This window comes from Ovis canadensis, chromosome 2 (assembly GCF_042477335.2).
Source record: "Ovis canadensis isolate MfBH-ARS-UI-01 breed Bighorn chromosome 2, ARS-UI_OviCan_v2, whole genome shotgun sequence".
Taxonomy (NCBI): domain Eukaryota; kingdom Metazoa; phylum Chordata; class Mammalia; order Artiodactyla; family Bovidae; genus Ovis; species Ovis canadensis.
The window spans coordinates 187768765-187793517 of NC_091246.1; positions in this window are offsets into that span (position 1 = coordinate 187768765).

Genomic DNA, 24753 nt, shown 5'->3' on the forward strand with positions numbered 1-24753 from the left:
GCCTGCAGTGCAGGAGACCTAGGTTCAATCCCCGGGTTGGGAAGATCCCCTGGAGAAGGAAATGGCAACCCACTCCAGTACTCTTGCCTGGAAAATTCCATGGACTGAGGAGCCTGGTAGGCTACAGTCCATGGGGCCACAAAGATTCAGACAAGACTGAGTGACTTCACTTTCATATTGTTTTAAATGGCAGGATTTGCATCTTTTTATGGCCCAATAATATTCATTACATACGTGTGTGTGTATATATATGTGTGTGTGTGTGTGTATATATATATATATCACATCTCCTTTATCCACATCTATTGATAGACATTTACAATTTTCCATATCTTGGATACTGTGAATGCAACAAATAGATATGCATTTTAGATACTGATATTTATTCCAGATATTTATTTGAATTGTCAGTTTTTCAACCTATTTTCTTTGCAGTAGATTCCTTATAGATTCTTTTCAATTAAGGTGGGTGACTTGTCTGGGAAATATTTGCATCTAGGTAAGATGCCCCAATACAAATGGACTAAATTCTATATGTGAAATTTCAGTGTTTAGTAGCTCTGAGGGAAACGTGATAAGAGAAGACTAATATCTACAGGTAAGTTGTGCAATGACCAGGAACATAATCCCATCCTCTGGTGCTATGAAAATACCAATCCTTAATATTATGAATGCTTAAAAAATAGTTTTAACTTACTTCTATTTTTTTTAATGAAATTCTTTCCCTGATATCTGTTTGAATATTGATTCTGTTTATTATCATTGCATGTTTCCTTGAAGAGAGTTGAATTTTCCATATTCTTCCTCAAGCATATCACTTGATTTTATTTTTGTGTCAACTACCATAGAGTTTTATTTTCTATATATTCGTTACAGCCCCCTAGACTGTAGCCTTCCAGACTCCCCCTATCCATAAGATTTTTCAGGCAAGAATAATGGAGTGGGTTGTCATTTCCTTTTCCAGGGGAGCCTCCCAAACCAGGGACTGAAAGTGTGTCTCCTGCATTGCAGGTGGATCTTGTACCACCGAGCCTTCAGGAAAGCTCAATTTTATTGCTCAATTCTGTTCATTTTGGACACCAGTTAGCCTTTTACTGATTTTCTCTGTGTTTTCCTCACTTCAACTATGCCCCCCTATACTCTATAATCCTTAATGTTTACCATTTAATTTTGTTCAGCTTTTGCAAGTCTGCTTTCCAATTTCCTAATCATGTTTATGATGTATTCCTCTAATGATATTACATTTACTTTTCATTTCCCCCTAAATTTATCCAATTTATAGTGCCTCTTCAACCAATACTTTGGTTTCTTCTTTCAGATATTACACCTTCTTTGAGGTCTTATTTTAAAGTATTCTATGTCTCTCTCTTTTATATCTCCTTGTCTTTAGTGGAAATCTCTTCATAATTTCACTTTGTTAGTAAAATAAAACTGGAATGCAAATGTTATAAAGCTAATTTATCCTTTTCTTTCGGTGCTTTGCCCACAAGCCATTTGCTTGCTCTTTTTATATTTTAATTTTGATACAATATTTCTACTATGCGATTTTAGAGCTTAAGACATCAACATTAGAGTTTGATTATCTTTGTCAAATACATACATGACCCCATCATAAACTATACCGCCATCAATATATGAAACATTTATATTATTGCAAAGTTTCTATTTGCCCTTTGATAATTATTCCCTAACTCCTTCCCAGAGGCAATCACTGTTTTGATTTATTTTCCTATAGATTAGTCTGTTTTTGAACATAAAATGGAATCAATCATGTAATACATTCTCTTGTGAACCTGGTTTCTATCACTCAGGATTTTTTTATAACACACCCTTATTGTATGCATTAGTTCTTCATTCTTTTTATTGATGAGTTGTGTTTTACTATACAGATAGACAACAATGTGTTTATTCATTTTGTTTTTTATTGACATCTGTGTTGTTTACCATTTTGAATTTACTTTAAAACTGCTATGATCTGGTTATTTTAAGTAATTGCTCAGTAAGTGGAGGTATTTCCCATGGCCTGATGGTTAAGAAAATAGTGTTGAGTAAAATGTTAGTCAAGGCTCCCCAGGTGGAGCAGTGGTAAAGAATCTACCTGCCAAGCAGGAGATGTAGATTTGATCTCTGGGTCAGGAAGATCCCCTAGAGAAGGAAATGGCAAACCACTCTGGTATTCTTGCTGGAACAATCTCATGAACAGAGGAGCCTGGCAGGCTACAGTCTATGGGGTCACAAAAGAATTGGACACTGCTTAGCAACTAAACAATAAAATTTTAGCCAAAGGAGCTTAACTTTTGGTCCCTAGACTGCTGATTTTCTCACCAACAGTTCTTTACATGGTGTTTTAGTCTTCATTTTTCTGTTGATCAATTATAGGAAGACTTATAGCTCACAAATTTTCCCTGTATCTTGTCATTCCAGCATCTTGTTTCTTACAAAGATGATTTGCCCACACATATTCTCATTCTGCTCTGACTTTCTTGACACCCGGTGACATTTTAGAGTGCATGGACGCTTCGGGGCATCATTCTTCCTCTCACCAAGATCGCTATTCTAAACTACAGACATTGGTTTTTCCCCTCAAATTACATGATGTCCTGGGGAAACTCCATGCTTCGTATACTCTTCAGGAAAGGATAATAAACATAATTAAATTTTGAATGCTTACTATGTGACACTGTTTCAAGCACTCTGCATGTAGATGCAGTCAGTATAATATGCACATGAAGTACTAAGTAATTATACCCAGTTTACATATGAGAAAACTGAGGAACACAAAGTAAATAAGTAATTTTCCCGAAGGAACAAGGTTATTGTGTACATTCATGTTCAGTCATGTCTGACTCTTTGCCACCCCATGAACTGTAGCCTACCAGGCTCCTCTACCCATGGAATTTTACAGGCAATAATACTGGAGTGGGTTGCCATTTCCTACTCCATGGGATCTTTCCAACCCAAGGATTGAACCCATGTTTCCTGCATCTCTTGCATTGGCAGGCAGATTCTTCACCACTGAGCCATTTAGGAAGTCCAACGTGGCTATTAAGTGATAAAAAAGTCTTTGAATTCAGGAAACCTAAACCCTCTTACATGCACGGAATCTCTGTAGAGATTTGTGGTAGACTTTGCATAGTGTTTCTATCCTTAATCGAGCCCATCTTTGCACGAAATGTTTCCTTGGTATCTCTAATTTTCTTGAAGAGATCTCTAGTCTTTCCCAATCTGTTGTTTTCCTCTATTTCTTTGCATTGATCGCTGAAGAAGGCTTTCTTATCTTTTCTTGCTATTCTTTGGAACTCTGCATTTAGATGCTTATATCTTTACTTTTCTCCTTTGCTTTTTGCCTCTCTTCTCTTCACAGCTATTTGTAAGGCCTCCCCAGACAGCCATTTTGCTTTTTTGCATTTCTTTTCCATGGGGATGGTCTTGATCCCTGTCTCCTGCACAATGTCACAAACTTCATTCCATAGTTCATCAGGCACTCTATCTATCAGATCTCAGCCCTTAAATCTATTTCTCACTTCCACTGTATAATCATAAGGGATTTGATTTAGGTCATACCTGAATGGTCTAGTGGTTTTCCCTACTTTCTTCAATTTGAGTCTGAATTTGGCAATAAGGAGCTCATGATCTGAGCCACAGTCAGCTCCTAGTCTTGTTTTTGTTGACGGTATAGAACTTCTCCATCTTTGGCTGCATAGAATATAATCAATCTGATTTCGGTGTTGACCATCTGGTGATGTCCATGTGTAGAGTCTTCTCCTGTGTTGTTGAAAGACGGTGTTTGCTATGACCAGTGCATTTTCTTGGCAAAACTCTATTAGTCTTTCCCTGCTTCATTCCGCATTCCAAGGCCAAATTTGCCTGTTACTCCAGGTGTTTCTTGACTTCCTACTTTTGCATTCCAGTCCCCTATAATGAAAAGGACATTATTTTGGGGTGTTAGTTTTAAAAGGTCTTGTAGGTATTCATAAAACCGTTGAACTTTAGCTTCTTCAGCATTACCGGTTGGAGCGTAGAGTTGGATAACTGTGATATTGAATGGTTTGCCTTGGAGACGAACAGAGATCATTCTGTCATTTTTAAGATTGCATCCAAGTACTGCATTTCGGACTCTTTTGTTGACCATGATGGCTACTCCATTTCTTCTGAGGGATTCCTTCCCGCAGTAGTAGATATAATGGTCATCTGAGTTAAATTCACCCATTCTAGTCCATTTTAGTTCACTGATTCCTAGAATGTCGACGTTCTCTCTTGCCATCTCCTGTTTGACCATTTCCAATTTGCCTCAATTCATGGACCTGACATTCCAGGTTCCTATGCAATATTGCTCTTTACAGCATCAGATCTTGCTTCTATCACCAGTCACATCCACAACTGGGTATTGTTTTTGCTTTGGCTCCATCCCTTCATTCTTTATGGAGTATTTCTCCACTGATCTCCAGTAGCATATTGGGCACCAAATGACCTGGGGAGTTCCTCTTTTGGTATCCTATCTTTTGCCTTTTCCTACTGTTCATGGGGTTCTCAAGGCAAGAATACTGAAGTGGCTTGCCATTCCCTTCTCCAGTGGACCACGTTCTGTCAGACCTCTCCACCATGACCCTCCCGTCTTGTATTGCCCCACAGGCATGGCTTGGTTTCATTGAGTTAGACAAGGCTGTGGACCTAGTGTGATTAGATTGACTAGTTTTCTGTGAGTATGGTTTCAGTGTGTCTGCCCTCTGATGCCCTCTTGCAACATCTACCATCTTACTTGGTTTTCTCTTACCTAGGACATGGGGGTATCTCTTCACAGCTGCTCCAGCAGAGCACAGCGGCTGCTCCTTACCTTGGATGAGGCGTATCTCCATACCCTCAGAAACGGTATGGACCTAACAGAAGCAGAAGATATTAAGAAGAGGTGGCAAAAATACAGGGAAAAACTGTACAAAAAAGATCTTCATGACCCAGATAGTCATGATGATGTGATCACTAATCTAGAACCAGACATCTTGGAATGTGAAGTCAAGTGGGCCTTAGAAAGCATCACTACGAACAAAGCTAGTGGAGGTGATGGAATTCCAGTTGAGCTGTTTCAAATCCTGAAAGATGATGCTGTGGAAGTGCTGCACTCAATATGCCAGCAAATTTGGAAAACTCAGCAGTGGCCACAGGACTGGAAAAGGTCAGTTTTCATTCCAATTCCAAAGAAAGGCAATGCCAAATAATGCTCAAACTACGGCACAATTGCACTCATCTCACATGCTTTTAAAGTAATGCTTAAAATTCTCCAAGCCAGGCCTCAGCAATACGTGAACCGTGAATTCCCAGATGTTCAAGCTGGTTTTAGAAAAGGCAGAGGAACCACAAATCAAATGCCAACATCTGCTGGATCATGGAAAAAGCAAGAGAGTTCCAGAAAAACATCTATTTCTGCTTTATTGACTATGCCAAAGCCTTTGACTGTGTGGATCACAATAAACTGTGGAAAATTCTGAAAGAGATGGGAATACCAAACCACATGACCTGCTTCTTAGAAATCTGTATGCAGGTCAGGAAGCAACAGTTAGAATGGGACATGGAGCAACAGACTGGTTCCAAATAGGAAAAGGAGTATATCAAGGCTCCATATTGTCATCCTGCTTATTTAACTTCTATGCAGAGTACATCATGAGAAACGCTGGACTGGAAGAAGCACAAGCTGGAATCAAGATTGCTGGGAGAAATATCAATAGCCTCAGATATGCAGATGACACCACTCTTATGGCAGAAAGTGAAGAGGAGCTACAAAGCCTCTTGATGAAAGTGAAAGAGGAGAGTGAAAAAGTTGGCCTAAAGCTCAACATTCAGAAAATGAAGATCATGGCATCTGGTCCCATCACTTCATGGGAAATAGATGGGGAAACAATGGAAGCAGTGTCAGACTTTATTTTTTGTGCTCCAGAATCACTGCAGATGATGACTGCAGCCATGAAATTAAAAGACCCTTACTCCTTGGAAGAAAAGTTATGACCAACCTAGATAGCATATTCAAAAGCAGAGACATTATTTTGCCGACTAAGGTGCGTCTAGTCAAGGCTATAGTTCTTCCTGTGGTCATGTATGGATGTGAAAGTTGGACTGTGAAGAAGGCTGAGCGCCGAAGAATTGATGCTTTTGAACTGTGGTGTTGGAGAAGACTCTTGAGAGTCCCTTGGACTGCAAGGAGATCCAACCAGTACATTCTGAAGGAGATCAACCCTGGGATTTTTTTGGAAGGAATGATGCTAAACCTGACACTCCAGTACTTTGGCCACCTCTTGCGAAGAGTTGACTCATTGGAAAAGACTCTGATGCTGGGAGAGATTGGGGCAGGAGAAGGGGACGACTGAGGATGAGATGACTGGATGGCATCATGGACTCGATGGACGTGAGTCTGAGTGAACTCAAGGGATGGTGATGAACAGGGAGTCCTGGCGTGCTGCGATTCATGGGGTGGCAAAGAGTCGGACATGACTGAGCCACTGAACTGAACTGAACTTGCATAGTGTTTGCAACTTCTTTTATACAGACTATATTTCTGAGCTATGAATGTGTACTTTTTCTCTACAGAGCATTTGTTTTCTTTTTTTGTTTTTCAGTCTTGGTTTATGTAATATCAAAAAAAAGAGAAGCAACTTTAGTCTGCTTTAGTCTGTTAATAGAAAGTCTTAAGAATTTATTTTTAATGGCACCTTCAGTTCAATGAAAGTCTTTTTTGAGTTGCTCAAGAGTCACTCACTTTGTTAACTCTCTAATTGGGGTCCACATATTATGTATAGAGATATTGGGAGATTAAGCCCAGAGTAGAAAGGGAAATACATGGCTGCTATTCTCTTGCACTTATACCTGACTTACCATTAAAAACAAACAAACAAACAACAAAAAAAAAACAACTGTTGCCCAGAACATATCGAAGCCCACAATGCAGCAGAATTCAGAAAAGTCAAACCATCAAAGCCAGTTCAAATCCCTCATGGTTGAACATGTTTCCCCAAACTGGTGGACCACTAGTGTAACTCCCTGAAGAAGTCAGGAGAGGTGAAAGGATGGGATGTCTGAATTGTCTCACTGAAAAGTCAGCTGTAGAGAAATATCAACACCTAAGCAGCATAATCAAAAGTAAAATGAGCATTTGAGAATGGAAACAGCATAAAGGCCAAAGTTAAGTTTCTGGATTCTACTCCAGAATTGACCATCATCTACCATATAAACTTTGAGAAGTTTCTGCTCTCTGTAATGTAGGAAATATATCATTTTTTCCTACCTGCCCACAAAAATCATATAAGCTACATATGTTAACAAGGGCTTCCCCAGTGGCTCAGTGATAAAAAGAATCCTTCTCCGACACAGGAGCCTCAGGAGACATGAGTTCAATCCCTGGGTCAGCAAGATCCCCTGGAGAAGGAAATAGCAACTCACTCTAGTATTCTTGCCTGGAGAAACCCATGAAGAGTGGAGCCTGGCAGGCTACCATCCATAGAGTTGTGAAGAGTCAGACACTACTGAAGCGACTTAGTGCACAAGCACACACATATGTTAACAGATAAGAAAAAACCTTCAAAAAATGAGTTACATATCGTTAAAAGGTATGTTTCAGCTTACAGATCATTTTCAAATGCATTATTTCATTACAGCTCCACAAAATGCCCTGTGAGTTAGGGAAGAGTAAAGTGGAGGAATGGCTGATTTATACAGCATCACAGAAATAAAAGTCTTGCCTATAAATGATTACTTGAATCATACTTATTACATTATGTGAGCTGTACTGTAGAGGGAAATTTCTAATATATGTTGAGAGTCTACAGTGAGCCAAGCACTTCCCATTCAATAAATGAGTAACACCCACAACTATGTGACAAGCAGACACTGGTGACCCCATTTTACTGAGGAAGAAACTGAGGCTTCAGAAGTTGAAGTCAGGGACATACATGAAGTGAGCAAGTGAGAACGGCACTTTGTTCTCTTTGACTCTAAGTATTATCTTCCCTGAATCTTGATACAGATTTAGCTTTTTCCTTGTCATATTAGAATTTAGCTTAGCCAGGATCTCTGATCCCCACACACCAGAGGAATTAGCTTTCCATTCAAAGTTCACCTTTGAACTTCATTTTCAGCATCTTTTGTTACTATTCTGTTTTTGGAGAAAGCAAACCAAACAAGTAAAATGTACTCCATATTATTTTAGCAGAATAAAACGCCAATCCAAAAAATTCAAACAAGATGTTAGTTAGCAAGGGGGTTGAACATGGTCGTAGTTTAAAGGGTGTGGTTTTCCTTTAACTGGCAAGCTTATCTCAGACAATGCAGTAAATAACTAAAGCTTCCCTTGGCTAACTGAAGAATCATGGTTTGGTTTGGTTATTTTTTTCTCCTATCATGTACTGATGATAAAATTTCTCTAATAGGATAAGTATGATAAATATAATTTCTCTCATGTGGGGTTAGATGTCTGAAGTCTCTATAAAAGAAATGAGTGCAAGTTTTCACAAAGCATGTTTGCTTAACAGGCCAGAATACTGGAGTAGGTAGCCTTTCCCTTTTCCAGGGGAGCTTCCCAACCCAGGGATTGAACCCAGGTGTCCCGCATTGCAGGCAGATTCTTTACCAGCTGAGCCACAAGGGAAACCCAGGAATACTGGAGTGGGTAGCCTATCCCTTCTCCAGGGGATCTTCCCGACCCAGGAATTGAACTGGGATTTCCTGCATTGTAGGCAGATTCTTTACTAATTGACCTATCAGGGAAGTTCAATATAGGAAAGATAATGAGACAGGCTAAAGCTCTTGAAGAGAAGTGAAGTGTTAGTTGCTCAGTTATGTCCAACTCTTTGCAACACCTTGGATTGCAGTCTGCCAGGCTCCTCTGTCCATGGAATTCTCCAGGCAAGAATACTGGAGCAGGTTGCCATGCCCTTTTCCAGGCGATCTTCCCAACCCAGGGATCAAACCCAGGTTTCTAGCACTGTGGGCAAATTTTTTACTATCTGAGCCACCATGGAAGACCCTAAACCTCTTCAGTTCAGTTCAGTTCAGTCGCTCAGTCATGTCCAACTCTTTGAGACCCCATGAATCGTAGTACGCCAGGCCTCCCTGTCCATCACCATCTCCCTGAGTTCACTCAGACTCACGTCCATCGAGTCCATGATGCCATCCAGCCATCTCATCCTCGGTCGTCCCCTTCTCCTCCTGCCCTCAATCCCTCCCAGCATCAGAATCTTTTCCAATGAGTCAACTCTTCACATGAGGTGGCCAAAGTACTGGAGTGTCAGCTTTAGCATCATTCCTTCCAAAGAAATCCCAGGGTTGATCTCCTTCAGAATGGACTGGTTGGATCTCCTTGCAGTCCAAGGGACTCTCAAGAGTCTTCTCCAACACCACAGTTCAAAAGCATCAATTCTTCAGCGCTCAGCCTTCTTCACAGTCCAACTCTCACATCCATACATGACCACTGGAAAAACCATAGCCTTGACTAGATGCACCTTAGTCGGCAAAGTAATGTCTCTGCTTTTGAATATACTATCTAGGTTGGTCATTAACTTTTCTTCAAAGGAGTAAGGGTCTTTTAATTTCATGGCTGCAGTCACCATCTGCAGTGATTCTGGAGCACAAAAAAATAAAGTCTGACACTGTTTCGACTGTTTCCCCATCTATTTCCCATGAAGTGATGGGACCAGATGCCATGACCTTCGTTTTCTGAATGGTGAGCTTTAAGCCAACTTTTTCACTCTCCTCTTTCACTTTCATTAAGAGGCTTTGTAGCTCCTCTTCACTTTCTGCCATAAGTGTGGTGTCATCTGCATATCTGAGGCTATTGATATTTCTCCCAGCAATCTTGATTCCAGCTTGTGCTTCTTCCAGTCCAGCGTTTCTCATGATGTACTCTGCATAGAAGTTAAATAAGCAGGGTGACAATATACAGCCTTGATGTACTCCTTTTCCTATTTGGAACCAGTTTGTTGTTTCATGTCCAGTTCTAACTGTTGCTTCCTGACCTGCCTACATATTTCTCAAGAAGCAGGTCAGGTGGTCTGGCATGCCCATCTCTCAGAATTTTCCGCAGTTGCTAAACCTCTTATTAATACATAAATTGACCGGAGGCAAATGGTCTAGATCTCCTTGGTTCATGGATCCATGGCTCATGCTCTTCTGAAGCATCAGTGACAGATAGGAGAAAACCCTCAAAGAGTGTCAGGCTAAAGAGTGAAGACAGATGAGAAAGACAGATGTCGTACAATATCACTTATATGTGGAATCTAAAATATGACACAAATTGACTTATCTACAAAACAGAAGTAGAGAATAGACTTGTGATTGCCAAGTGGGAGGAGAGAGGTAATGAGGGATTGGGAGTTTCGGATTAGCAGATGCAAGCTATTATATATAGAATAAAACAGGATCCTACTGCACAGCACAGGGAACTATACTCAATATCCTGTGATAAACCATAATGGAAAATAATATTAAAATGAATGTTACAGATGGCATGAATTATTTTGCAGTACAGCAGAAATAACACAACATTCTAAATCAACTATACTAAATAAAATAAATTTTTCTAAAGACTGACTTTGCTCCACATTTCCAAAGTGCGAGAAGGAAACAAGAGGGATACTTCTATTTGGAAGGGTAAAATTCCTCCAAGTTCAGGGGCTCCTGAGCCTGAGAAACTTGAATGTGAAGGCAGAGGAAGCTTGGAAGGGAGGGGCCAAAGGTTAATAAATACCCCCCTGTGGAGTGAACATAGAAATGAAACATTGTCACACACAGTTTTCACTTTGTAAATGAAAATTTTAGTAAATTTTACAATTGAAGTTTCACACTGCAAGCACTTACTGAATATTTTAAATTGGACATTTTGCAAAGCCATGCCAAAGAGGTTCATAAAAGAGATTGTTCTCAAACTAGAACATAGCCATATAATACCACTCAAACATTACATTATTTTTTCATCTTCCATTTAAGCTTGACCATGAGCAGGGAGAACAATTTTTTTCTTAATAGCTTTTTCATTTACTACATGGAGTACAACACAGTGATGCAATTTTCAAAATTGAAGCCACTCGAAAAATCATTAGCATTCCACTAAAATGTCCTCTTTACCAGCATATATATTTGTAGAGTCAAAACCATAGTTTAAGCCCAACCAAATAAATAGTAAAATTTTAATATATATCTGTATATTTTCTTACTATATTCTAATTACTTATTTTAGAAACTTCAGTTGTATAAACTATCATATTTTAATATAGCTCAGTAGCATGATGGTATCACATAGGTTAACCATCTAATATTAGAAACAGCAACTGTCAGCTAAAGTGTTAAAAACCCATGAATCACAAGTCAGTTTTTGAAAATCAATGATTTTCAAAACTGTAGGGTAGTGCAACTCAGCCCATGGGATGGGGACACTTATGAGAACATACCCTGGATATGAATCCACTAACAATTTCAAGATCAACAGAGTGTTTATCATTACCATACATATATGAGGTGCCAGCAGTAGCATCATTCCAGAATTTATCATCAAAGGCCTAGATTCTAGTCTGTTTACAGCACTTACTTTGCCTTGAAGAAAGTCACTTATCTTTCCTGAGCTTCAGCCCCCAAGCCCAGAAAAGGAAATTCTCTCCAATATTGATTAGTCACAGGCATTTTCCATGGCCTAAATAAATAAATAAACTTACTCTACACATTTTATAGTAATAGAAATATGTTTAAGTTGGGAAAGGATATTCCTTATTTTTCAAATGCTGTATCTATTATTCTTCAAAAATTTCATAATATTTTATTTTACTGTGTTACAAGGTAGACACTTATTGACAAGGAATTACACTTTTGTCTGTAAAGACACTCCAAAGATAATGGCTAGAACCGTGGCTGCAAAGAATCAAAAGCCTTTGGGTGTGGAGTGTTTGGTGATGCTCTACAGGCATTAATCAACTTATTAAGCGGAAGACAGGAATTTCAAAATGTATATCTAAAGTACACTCTTGAGAAAGAAAATTGAACAATGTTTGCCATTAAGACATAGTAGTATAGTAGGCATATAAAATACTTCTCTTTAAACAGATAATTCTGCTATGGAGAGACATGGGGAAAACATACAGTGATAGATTCTAGGATTTCTTCCTTTTAAGCAAATTAGTGGAATATTGGACTAGTGACAGGGAGGTGTGAGGACATAACTTTAATGGTTATAAGAAATAGCAACAGATAAAAATGGTGAAAGCTAAAACTCCTATTATGAATTCTCCAAAGGGCTAAAATTAAAACAAAAAGATAAAATGTCAGTTGAAATAATAGCTACTATTCACTAAGTGCTTTCTTAGTGACAGTGAAACAAGGGATTAGGCTATCTTTTGTACTAGCGACCACATCCTTATGATATTAATATTATTATTGCCCCATTTTACAGATGAGAATTTTTTCTCAAGCTTGGAGAGTTTGTCAAGTCAAATAATTAATAAGCAAAAGAAGTCGATTTTTTTTTTTCTATTTCATTGCAGGTTCATTATCTGACTGTTACACTATCTCTCTGTATTTATTCTCTAAAAAAAAAATCTCTAGTTGAATTCTAGATGATTATAAACTAAAACAAAAGATAAACCTTTTCATAAAATTATGGAAATAGGGACACATATTTTGTTCCTCAGTTGCTTAAACTACTCATGAATCAAGTCAGCTATAGTATTGGTAGAATCACTGATGTAGGTACAACAAGAAAAGAAAAGAAAAACAAAGATTCCAAGTGTTGCCAGATGAGTGTCTCCATAAAAATGAAAGAAAGAAATAGAAATCTGAGATCAAAAATAGCTGGATAGCAGAACCAGAGTTACTGAGTATCAGAAATAAAGTCCCAGGGAACTGGTGATATGGATTATTCTTGGAAATTAGAGAGCAGAGTGGGATCTATGAACATCTGAAACAAAGACAGATAAAAGTTTATGCCCATGAACTCCCAGTATTTATGTAGTATCTCCTGACACATGGAGTTGGGCTCAGAAGAGAAAGTCATGTGAGGCAAATGGCACCAAGCATTTCTAGCTTTCACAAATTGTCAAGAAGTGAAGACATCTCTGAGCTGATTGATGATCCCCTGAGGCACACACATATATGCCAACAAGGTTGGCGGGGGCTTCAGCCTCTCAAATCAGTCATTTCATTTGCCTGAGTGAGAATGGGGAATCAGGTTCTATAAACTTCAAATCTAGAATCTGCTTATTTCTCTCAAATCACATAGATTTGTTACAATGCAGTGCTAAGTTTCTATCAGTTCAGTACAGTCACTCAGTCCTGTCGTATTCTTTATGACCCCATGGACTGCAGCATGCCAGACTTCCCTGTCCATCACCAATTCTCAGAGCTTGCTCAAACTCATGGCCATCAACTGGGTGATGCCATCCAACCATCCCATCCTCTCGTCCCCTTCTCCTCCTGCCTTCAATCTTTCCCAGCATCAGGGAATATTCCAAGGAGTCAGTTCTTCTCATCAGATGGCCAAAGTACTGGAGCTTCAGCTTCAGCATCAGTCCTTCCAGTGAATATTCAGGACTGATTTCCTTTATGATGGACTGGTTGGATTTCCTTGCTGTCCAAGGGACTCTCAAGAGTCTTCTCCAACAGCACAGTTTAAAGGCATCAATTCTATAAATAACTATAATATAGTATAAATGTAGCTAGATGTAAACTACATACCCCCACAAATATGAATGCAATGCCATTTAAATCCATTGGGAATGATGTGCTTTATTTAATCAGTTTGTAACTAATTGATTATTCTGTTTATGTATCTCAAAGTCATCTAGTCCAACCTGGGTGACTTCTGCAGGCAAAAAGAGGGCAATAAAAATATATTTAGTCTCACCAAAAGTATGCTCACACAGTTATAATTTATTTTTTATTCCTCTGAAACATTTTTAACTCTATATATATTCTCTTCATAATGGGAAAAAAATCTTTTTTTCTGAATCAATAGCAAAAAAATATTAATGTTAATTCTTCACATTCAATCCCAAGGTCAAATTATTTAAAGAAAAGTATACTTTCTTAGCGTTCAACTCAAATATCCTGTCTGTTTTTCACTAGGACTGAGATTATTTGCTCCAAAAACATATGAATAAGTATCAGGAGGCCAACTGTTGTCTACAGATATGTAGTGTATTGCACGATGCTTTAGCACAGCCTAGCAAGAATATATTCTTCTTTCTTTCTTTCTTTTTTTTTTTTTTTTTGGCTTTTTATACAGTTCATGGGTTTCTCATGGTAAGTATACTGGAGTGGTATGCCATTTTCTCCTTGAGTGGGTCACGTTTTGCCAGAACTCTTCACTATGAATTGTCCATCTTGGGCGGCCCTGCTTCACTGAGTTAGGCAAGCCCCTTCACCAGGACAAGGCTGTGGTCAATAAAAGGGAAGAGATCCACTCCGGGAGATGATGAGGGATAGCGACACCTGGCATGCAGCAGTCCATGGGGTCTTGAAGAGTTGGACACGACTTGGCGACTGAACAGCAATAACAAACAAGAATGTCTCCTTTCTTCTATGATTGCTGTTTAGTGTATCATGAAATGATGGTGTTATCATTATCAGTTCAGTTCAGTCACCCAGCTGTGTCCAGCTCTTCAAGACCCCATGAATCGCAGCACGCTAGGCCTCCCTGTCCATCATCATCTCCCAGAGTTCACTCAAACTCACGTCCATCGAGTTGGTGATGCCATCCAGCCATCTCATCCTCTGTTGTCCCCTTCTTCTCCTGCCCCCAATCCCTCCCAGCATCAGAGTCTTTTCCAATGAGTCAACTCTTCGCATGAGGTGGCCAAAGTACTGGAGTTTCGGCTTTAGCGTCATTCCTTCCATAGAAATCCCAGGACTGATCTCCTTTAGAATGGACTGGTTGGATCTGCTTGCAGTCCAAGGGACTCTCAAGAGTCTTCTCCAACATCACAGTTCAAAAGCATCAATTCTTCAGCGTTCAGCCTTCTTCACAGTCCAACTCTCACATCCATACATGACCACTGGAAAAACCATAGCCTTGACTTTTGGTGGCAAAGTAGTGTCTCTGCTTTTGAATATACTATCTAGGTTGGTCATAACTTTTCTTCCAAGGAGTAAGCATCTTTGAATTTCATGGCTGCAGTCACCATCTGCAATGATTCTGGAGCCCAAAAAACTGAAGTCTGGCACTGTTTCCACTGTTTCCCCTGTTTCCCCATCTATTTCCCATGAAGTGATGGGACCAGATGCCATGATCTTCATTTTCTGAATCTTGAGCTTTAAGCCAACTTTTACACTCTCCTCTTTCACTTTCATCAAAAGGCTTTTTAGTTCCTCTTCACTTTCTGCCATAAGGGTGGTGTCATCTGCATATCTGAGATTATTGAGATTTCTCCGGCAATCTTGATTCCAGCTTGTGCTTCTTCCATCCCAGTGTTTCTCATGATGTACTCTGCATAAAAGTTAAATAAGCAAGGTGACAATATACAGCCTTGATGTACTCATCATTTATTGACTGTCTACTATGGACTAGATCCTTAACTAATCCACAATAACGTCTTAAATAATCCACATAACTCCTCCTATTCAGAATCCGACGTACATGAATCAGGACCACTATCTCCATTTACAGATGAAGAGAGTGATCCTCAGAGCCATTAGAGAAGTGTCCCAAGCTGAGAAATGGCAGGGCTGGGCTGATATGATGCCCACTATGAGGAACTCCACATTGCTGTCTTTTTCACTGTCTCATGCAAAGTAGTGTGGCTGTGGGTTTGAAGAACTTAGGGTTTCACAGATCTTTTTTTTTTTTTAAGTAGTTTCATTTTATTTTATTTTATTTATTTTTTTTAGTTTTTTATTTTTTAAATTTTAAAATCTTTAATTCTTACATGCATTCCCAAACATGAACCCCCCTCCCACCTCCCTCCCCATAACATCTTTCTGGGTCATCCCCATGCCCCAGCCCCAAGCATGCTGTATCCTGCGTCAGACATAGACTGGCGATTCAATTCACATGATAGTATACATGTTAGAATGTCATTCTCCCAAATCATCCCACCCTCTCCCTCTCCCTCTGAGTCCAAAAGTCCGTTATACACATCTGTGTCTCTTTCCCTGTCTTGCATACAGGGTCGTCATTGCCATCTTCCTAAATTCCATATATATGTGTTAGTATACTGTATTGGTGTTTTTCTTTCTGGCTTACTTCACTCTGTATAATCGGCTCCAGTTTCATCCATCTAACAAACACATGAAAAGATGCTCAACATCACTCATTATTAGAGAAATGCAAATCAAAACCACAATGAGGTACCACTTCACACCAGTCAGAATGGCTGCGATCCAAAAATCTGCAAGCAATAAATGCTGGAGAGGGTGTGGAGAAAAGGGAACCCTCCTACACTGTTGGTGGGAATGCAAACTAGTACAGCCACTATGGAGAACAGTGTGGATATTCCTTAAAAAATTGCAAATAGAACTACCTTATGACCCAGCAATCCCACTGCTGGGCATACACACCAAGGAAACCAGAATTGAAAGAGACACATGTACCCCAATGTTCATCGCAGCACTGTTTATAATAGCCAGGACATGGAAACAACCTAGATGTCCATCAGCAGATGAATGGATAAGAAATCTGTGGTACATATACACAGATCTTTTTGAATGTGATGCAAGACACACTGGAGTAGAAATTATAGAAACAGTAGCTTTGTACAAGTAATACAATAGAATCCCATACCAACACATTCAAACACTACTCTAGGATTAACAATAAGAGCAACAACATTTTTTCCTCATGTCTTTAAGAAGAATCGTCTATAGAAAAAAAGAATAGAATCGTCAGCCTGCCTTCTTAGCCAAATAGCAGGTAGACTACTGTTTCTTTGATGTCGTGTGTATTATTTGAGCTTACTGCGTGTGTTGCTTATGCTCTCAGAGTACAATATCACTCAAGTGCAAAGTGAGGATGGAATGCTGTAGCTCTTTCATTAATTTTCACAGCAGTTGGTTCTCTGCTGGCATTTAAAATTAAAATAAGGAGAAGTTCAAAAAATTTAGTTTCATTTCAAAACATATAAAGCTCTATGATTTTCTAGAAATGCTGCAAACCAGTTAAATTGAATTAGTTCAAGATGATCACTCAGCATAAGAGAGAAATATTAAACACTGTATATCCCAGGTAGTTTTGAAGGTCCTGACTTTGGTTGTTTAAATGTCTTCGGATATCAAAGATGACACTCTAGTTAAAGCCACAGCATAATAAATAAATTGGAGAGGTGATGATAAAAAAAATGATACCTTATATTATGGAATAATTCCTAGGACTGATATTGCTCATACAATGTTTAAGTTACAACTGGATTTATTTAAAAAAAAAAAAAACTTGAAAAATTTAAATGTTATGCTGAAATTACCATTCTCAGGGAAAAGAAAGGAAGAGAAAGATAATTTTTTTTTTCCATAACCAGCTCAGAAGAGCACAGAGAACAGAGTCTCTGCTAAAAGAGTACACTTGTTTGTGAACAAACTGATAGTGGCTCTTTAAAATGTTTTAGATTAAGTCCATAGGGTGGCGAAGAGTCAGACATGACTGAGTGACTGAGTGCACACATTCGTTAGTTAGAATAACTGAGATCCCTTTCACATCATAGGATAAGGCTCACCCACATTGTAGGCAGGCATCTGCTTTACTCAAAGTCTAATGGTTTAAATGTTAGTCATATCTAAAAATATACCCTAAAAACAAAGTCGGCTGGCCTTTGATCAAACAATTGGACACCATACCCTGGTCAAGTTGATACATAAAATTAATCATTACAGCCTGCTTCACCAAATATAAACAGAGGAAAGGAGAACCAAGACCATTTTTCTGGCAGACACAAGGGACTCTGGGGCCATAGATTCCCTAGGTCTTGGCACTCCATGAGAGCTAGGAGCCTGAAACTCCTGTGCCTGGTCTTCCCTTGGGTATAGAACGATGAGCATGAGTGCAGTGGCACTCCACCTCTTGACTTCCATTTCTCTGCAGCGGCTATTGCTAGCAATTACTTCACCAGTTTGACTGAAGGTTTTTAAGAATCAACTTTAGCCAATAAACAAACAAGTAGACTTTTGACCCTAGTTAGCTTAATAAACATAGTATAGTTCCCTGCACTATATAATTGCTTCTTTTTCTCTGGAGAATCATAACTAATGCACAGACATTCCACCTCTGAGCTGGCCAAGTTCTGTACAATGCTTTCTGCTCTAAGCATCCCTTGACTAGAGCTGTTATAGCATTGCTGGGTCCTGGTTCCACAAAGCTTTCAAGTCTCAAGTTATCAGATCCTCTGAGCTTTCAAGTTATTTCAAGCTTATTGTTGTTCAGTCACTAAGTCACATTCGCATCTTTGAGACCTTGTGGACTTCAGTGTGCTATACTTCCCTGTCCTTCACTATCTCCCCGAGTTTGCTCAATCTCATGTCCACTAAGTCAGTGATGCCATCAAACCATCTGATCTTTTGTTGCCCCCTTCGTCTCCTGCCCTCAATTTTTCCTAGCATCAGGGTCAAGTTTACTTATTCCCAGATAGCCCAGGATCCATAGGCTCCTCTGACACTTCTGTGCTCCCATCTCTGACCAATCCACATGCTTTTTCCTCAGTAGTCAAAACGTATTTCTGTCTTACTGCTCTGCTCACTGGCCAAAAAGAAACTTGTTGACCCACTGTGCCCTCCCACCTTTTTAGCTCACAGCCTTCCAAAATGATCCTTCTAATGGGACTTTGAAGATGTTAACCAAGGAACTCCAAATGCAGCTAGGATAATACCAGAGCTCATAGGCAAGTATGTATATTAGAATCAAACAGTGACCTTGGCTTATAATCTTATTTTAATCAACATTCTTTTGGAAGGAAAGTAATGCCCCATATCCACTGAAAGAATGAAGACATAAGAGTATCGCTATCACTAGGTACATATATATGTATATCATAGAATTTTTTAACTTTTGTTTTAATTGGAGAATACTTGCTTTACAATGATAGTTTCTGCCATACAATAAGAGTCAGCCATAAGTATACATATATTCCTTCCCTCTTAAGCCTCCCTCCCACCCCATCCCCCATCTCACCACTCTAGGGCAACACAGAGGAAAAACCAACTTGTTAACCTCCAAATTTGAAAGTACTCTAGATGCTAGTTTACTTAACTTAGTGCTACAGATTAAGACTTCATTTTTTGGTTTATAAATGTTAGGAAAGTCAAGAACTTTGAAACAAGAATATGTAAATAAACATAAATGTGATCTTGAAAAACTCAATCCATATAAGAATAACCAACTTTTCAAGCAAGTATTTTCATATTTGACAACGCTTTCATGCAAATAATACTCCAATAACTTTAGTCTACTCTGCATTTTCTGTTAGCTAAATTTAATAATGATAATAGAGGATAATTGTGCTTATTTGTATTTGCTTAAGTTTGAAGGGTCACAGAAGAAAGGAAATATCAGAGATCAGACAAGAATGTTGATTAAATCAAGGCATGGGTAATAATAATAGCTATGGACTAATGATTCATCAGGCTTTTAAAGACTTCTGCTGGCTAAAACTCACCCCAAAGTGTCATCGTACATCTCTGTGAAGTGATACATTCAAGAAAGGCACTAGAGTTTTTAAAAGCTATTTGAGTAGTTCTTAGGTGTAGCACTTTGCACCAGGGAGTCCAACTCTTGGAAGCTTAGAAGGTGCATTTCTTATGAAGATAGCTGTAGAAAGGCCAAATTCCAGGTCAATCATGAAATCTGGCCATCATAGACTTGTGTAGATGAAGAGGTCTGCTAATTAAGATTGTTCCAGCTTGACATAAGAAGATGAATTTTCTTCTGGAGATATTCCAATTAGATGGTAAGTTTGAGAGATCTATGGGTGAACTTTGGCATGACACTGATGTGAGATTTTACAGCCTTCAAGTGTCAGAAGTTCAGAAACACAGTGTACTTATGCTGGCCATGATGGCCATGATCTATGAAATCCCCATCTGGGGATGCTGACTAAAGGCTTCTACCCAGGCTGCAGCCACTCCAGTGGAATCATGCATCCAGGCATCAACAAAATTGTCTCCACAATGATCCAGATGGAGTTCTTAGAGGACAAAAATCATGTGGTTATGGGTAAGTTAGATGAAAACTGGAAAGAAAACTGGGCACTCATTGTGGGGCTTCTAGAAAGAGAATATGATCAGAAATCAAATAATAATCACATCCTCAAAGTGACTTTAAAAATTAAGAACACGACTGTATCTATTATACTGGAAATAGAAGTGCTTCAGTGCTAAGTCACTTCAGTCATGTCCAGCTCTTTGTGGCCTCATGGACTGTAGCCTGCCTGGCTCCTCTGTCCATGGAATTTCCCAGGCAAGAATACTTGAATAAGTTGCCATGCTTTCCAAAAGTTTTTAAAGAATTTTCTTCCATTATTAACTGGAGTTTTACCTTCTGTGGCCTGATGATGAGAATAAAAGAACTTCATGCTTATAGATGTGATAAACACCAACTAAAGGTCTTTTCTCTGGGATGAAGTTTCCCAGTGGGGGCAAGACAAGTGTTTCTATCTCTTAAAAGTCATGATAGTATCAGTTTCAAAAACAATTTAGCATCCATCTGCTTAATTTCAGGAAAGTGTCATATAAAGAAAATTTAACTGTTCCAAGTATTGGAGAACTCCCAAACTTTTAAAAGATCATCCCCAAGAGAAAGAACATTTGGACATTCAGAGACTAACATCAGCACCCAAAGATGATATCCAAACCATGTACTTTCATAGCAATTTGCAACTACATACAAATAATTGATATTTTTTGCAGCATTCAGTCTAGCAGCACCTGTATATGTAGACTAATTCTAATATTTAAAAATTCTATTTAGTTGACATTAGTTTCTTCAATCAAAATTTAATACAAAGATGATTTCTGTTGAATTACATTATTTGCTAATATCTGAAATTAAAAGACGCTTACTCCTTGGAAGAAAAGTTATGACCAACTTAGATAGCATATTGAAAAGCAAAGACATTACTTTGCCAACAAAGATCTGTCTAGTCAAGGTTATGGTTTCTCCAGTGGTCTGTGAAGAAAGCCAAACACTGAAGAATTGATGATTTTGAACTGTGGTGTTGGAGAAGACTCTTGAGAGTCCCTTGGACTGCAAAAAGATCCTAATAATCCATTCTGAAGGAGATCAGTCCTGGGTGTCCTTTGGAAGGAATGATGCTAAAGCTGAAACTCCAGTACTTTGGCCACCTCATGCGAAGAGTTGACTCATTGGAAAAGACTCTGATGCTGGGAGGGATTGGGGGCAGGAGGAGAAGGGAACGACAGAGGATGAGATGGCTGGATGGCATCACCGACTCTATGGACATGAGTTTGAGTGAACTTCGGGAGTTGGTGATGGACAGGGAGGCCTGGTGTGCTGGGATTCATGGGGTCACAAAGAATCAGACACAATGGAGTGACTGAACTGAACTAAATATGTAAATAGTGTTGCTGCTATCCGCAGCACAATGTACACCCATGGTGGATTCATGTCAATGTATGGCAAAACCAATACAGTATTTTAAAGTAAAATAAATAAATAAATAAATAAATAAAATTAAAAAAATAAAAAGAAAAAGATATTGTCTACCAAGAATTATACTCTGATGGAAATATATGAATTGCAGATTAGAGATACAAACTTCAAATCAGAAAAGGCACCATCAAAGGAAGATTGGAAACATGTCCAAATATTGATATCAGTGCTAATAACAAGGGATGTTTCTGAGTTTTCCATAAAGCAAAAAAGAGAATAATTATAAAAAGCTTTTATCAGTATTGAATGTACAGAGTGAAAAGCTATAATGGAAAGAAATAAACATTAATGAGGTGAGGGAAACTGGACTTTATCAATTAACAAACTGACTAAATAGGTAACTAACCATGTATATTTATATTTGGAATCAAGAACCAGAATAGGTTTGGAAACGGCAATCATCTATATTTATATTTATTTAAATACAATGAAAGGGCTGTTCTACATATTAAAAGATTCAGAATGGTAAAAATGTGTTATTCGTGCCTTGTACAATTAAGAACTTTAAAAGAATCATACCAACAAGTGATATTTAATGAAAAATTCAACTGGGCATGATGATCATTCTTGTATAAGGCCAGTTCCTTAAGGTCATTATAAGCATCAGCTGTGGCCAGTCTTCCTTGACACTGTCAAATAAACATACATCCAGTATGGAATACTTATGGGAAGATGTGAGCTAAATTAAAAAATAAAAATTGGAAAACAGATTATTGAATGTGTTATTATTATAGCATTTGGCTTGCCAAGAAGCCCATGATTAAATGATATTTTTTATTATTAAGATAATATGAACATGTCCTTTACCTTTTTACAAGTAAAATGTATTTTTTAAAACAGCTTTATATTTACAGAACAATTACAAGGATAGGATAGAGGGTTGCTGAATATCCCTTATCAAGTTTCCTCTGTTTTTAATGGTATGTTTGCTACAATTAATGAACCAATACTGATACACAGTGTCACTTCAGTCATGTCCAACTCTTGTGACCCGATGGACCATAGCCTGCCAGGCTCCTCTCCCCAAGAGATACTCCAGGCAAGAATATTGGAGTGGGTTGCCTTGGCCTCCTCCAGGGTATCTTCCTGACCCAGGGATCGAACCCACATCTCATGTCTCCTGCGTTGGCAGGCAGGTTCTTTGCCACAAGCACTGTCTGGGAAGCCCCACTGATACATCATTATTAACTAAAATCCACACTTTTCCACATTTCTTTAGTTTTTATATAACGTCTTTTTTCATATCCAGTATACCACCTGGGACACTGTGTTACATTTAGTTGTCATGTTTTTTTTTTAGGCTCCTCATAGTTGTGACAGTTTATCAATCTATGATTATCTCAAAATTAAAAGTGTAATTTAAATCTTTTACCCTTAGCAGTATATAGTTCTATAAGATTTTACAAATGCAGATAGTTTTACGACCACCATCAGAATCAGGATGCAGAATTATTCCCTCAGCCCTCAAATTTCCTGTCACCCTGTTATAAAATCTTTCCTCTAACCACAGTCCCTGATAACCACTGATTTTTTTTTCTGTTTTATATTTTACTTATTCCAGAACATTCTAATATTTTATAAATGGAATCCTATAGTATGCTGCATGTTAATCCTGGCTTTTTTCTTAAACTAGCATTTTTTTTTTTCTCTCTCTCTCTCTCCCAGTTTGTGAAACTGCTAGTTGCTCAGTTGTGTCTGACTCTTGGCAACCCCATGGACTGTGGGCCACAAGGCTCCTCTGTCCATGGAATTCTCCAGGCAAGAATACTGTAAAGGATTTCCATTCCATTCTGCAGGGGATCTTCCCAATTCAGAGATAGAATCTGGGTCTCCTGCACTGCAGGCAAATTCTTCACCATCTGAGCCACCAGAGAAGCCCTTTCCAGCTTCTAGCAGGATTCATATATGTATTTCAGCCTTCCATTACTCAGAACCTACTTAAACAGCAGACAGGCTTATTAATCTCTGTACAACACACTTTGATCTGAAATAGTGAATGAGCACATTCATTGGTAGGGAAGGTGGATTTAATGGTTTTCAACATTTAAAAATCCCCCCAAAAGACAACGTTATAGTTTTCCATCAATGCTAAATACACTGATGACTCCCTTCACTCTCAAAATTTCAGTCATGAAGATTTACATTTGACTTTCACAAGTAGATAAGTGACATTATTTCGCATTAAACAGATACTAAGTCACATTGCTGGGAGAAATAACAATAACTTCAGATATGCAGATGATACCACCCTTATGGCAGAAAGTGAAGAGGAACTAAAGAACCTCTTGATGAAAGTGAAAGAGGAGAGTGAAAAAGTTGGCTTAGAGCTCAACATTCAGAAAACGAAGATCATGGCATCTGGTCCCATCACCTCATGGCAAATAGATGGGGAAACAGTGGAAGGAGTAACTGACTTTATTTTTGCGGGCTCCAAAATCACTGCAGATGGTGACTGCAGCCATGAAATTAAAAGCCACTTACTCCTTGGAAGGAAAGTTATGACCAACCTAGACAGCATATTCAAAAGCAGAGACATTACTTTGCCAACAAAAGTCCATCTAGTCAAGGCGGTGGTTTTTCCAGTGGTCATGTTTGGATGTGAGAGTTGGACTGTGAAGAAAGTCGAGTGCCGAAGAATTGATGCTTTTGAAATGTGGTGTTGGAGAAGACTCCTGAAAGTCCCTTGGACTGCAAAGAGATCCAACCAGTCCATTCTAAAGGAGATCAGTCCTGGGATTTCCTTGGAGAGAATGATGTGGAAGCTGAAACTCCAATACTTTGACCACCTGATGCAAAGAGCTGACTCACTGGAAAAGATCCTGATGCTGGGAAAGACTGAGGGCAGGAGGAGAAGGGGATGACAGAGGATGAGATGGTTTGATGGCATCACCAACTCAATGGACATGAGTTTGGTGATGTACAGGGAGGCCTGGTGTGCTGAAGTTCGTGGGGTTGCAAAGAGTCAGACACAACTGAGTGACTGATCTGAACTGAAGTCACATTTGATGAGAGTTACATTTCTGAGCAGTGATCCTCCTACATCCACCTGTTTGGAAGACTCATTTGTAGATTTGATTTAGAAACCATTTTGCTACTTTCACATCCAATACATTTTTCAATTTCCTGCATCCTGTTTGTTGGGA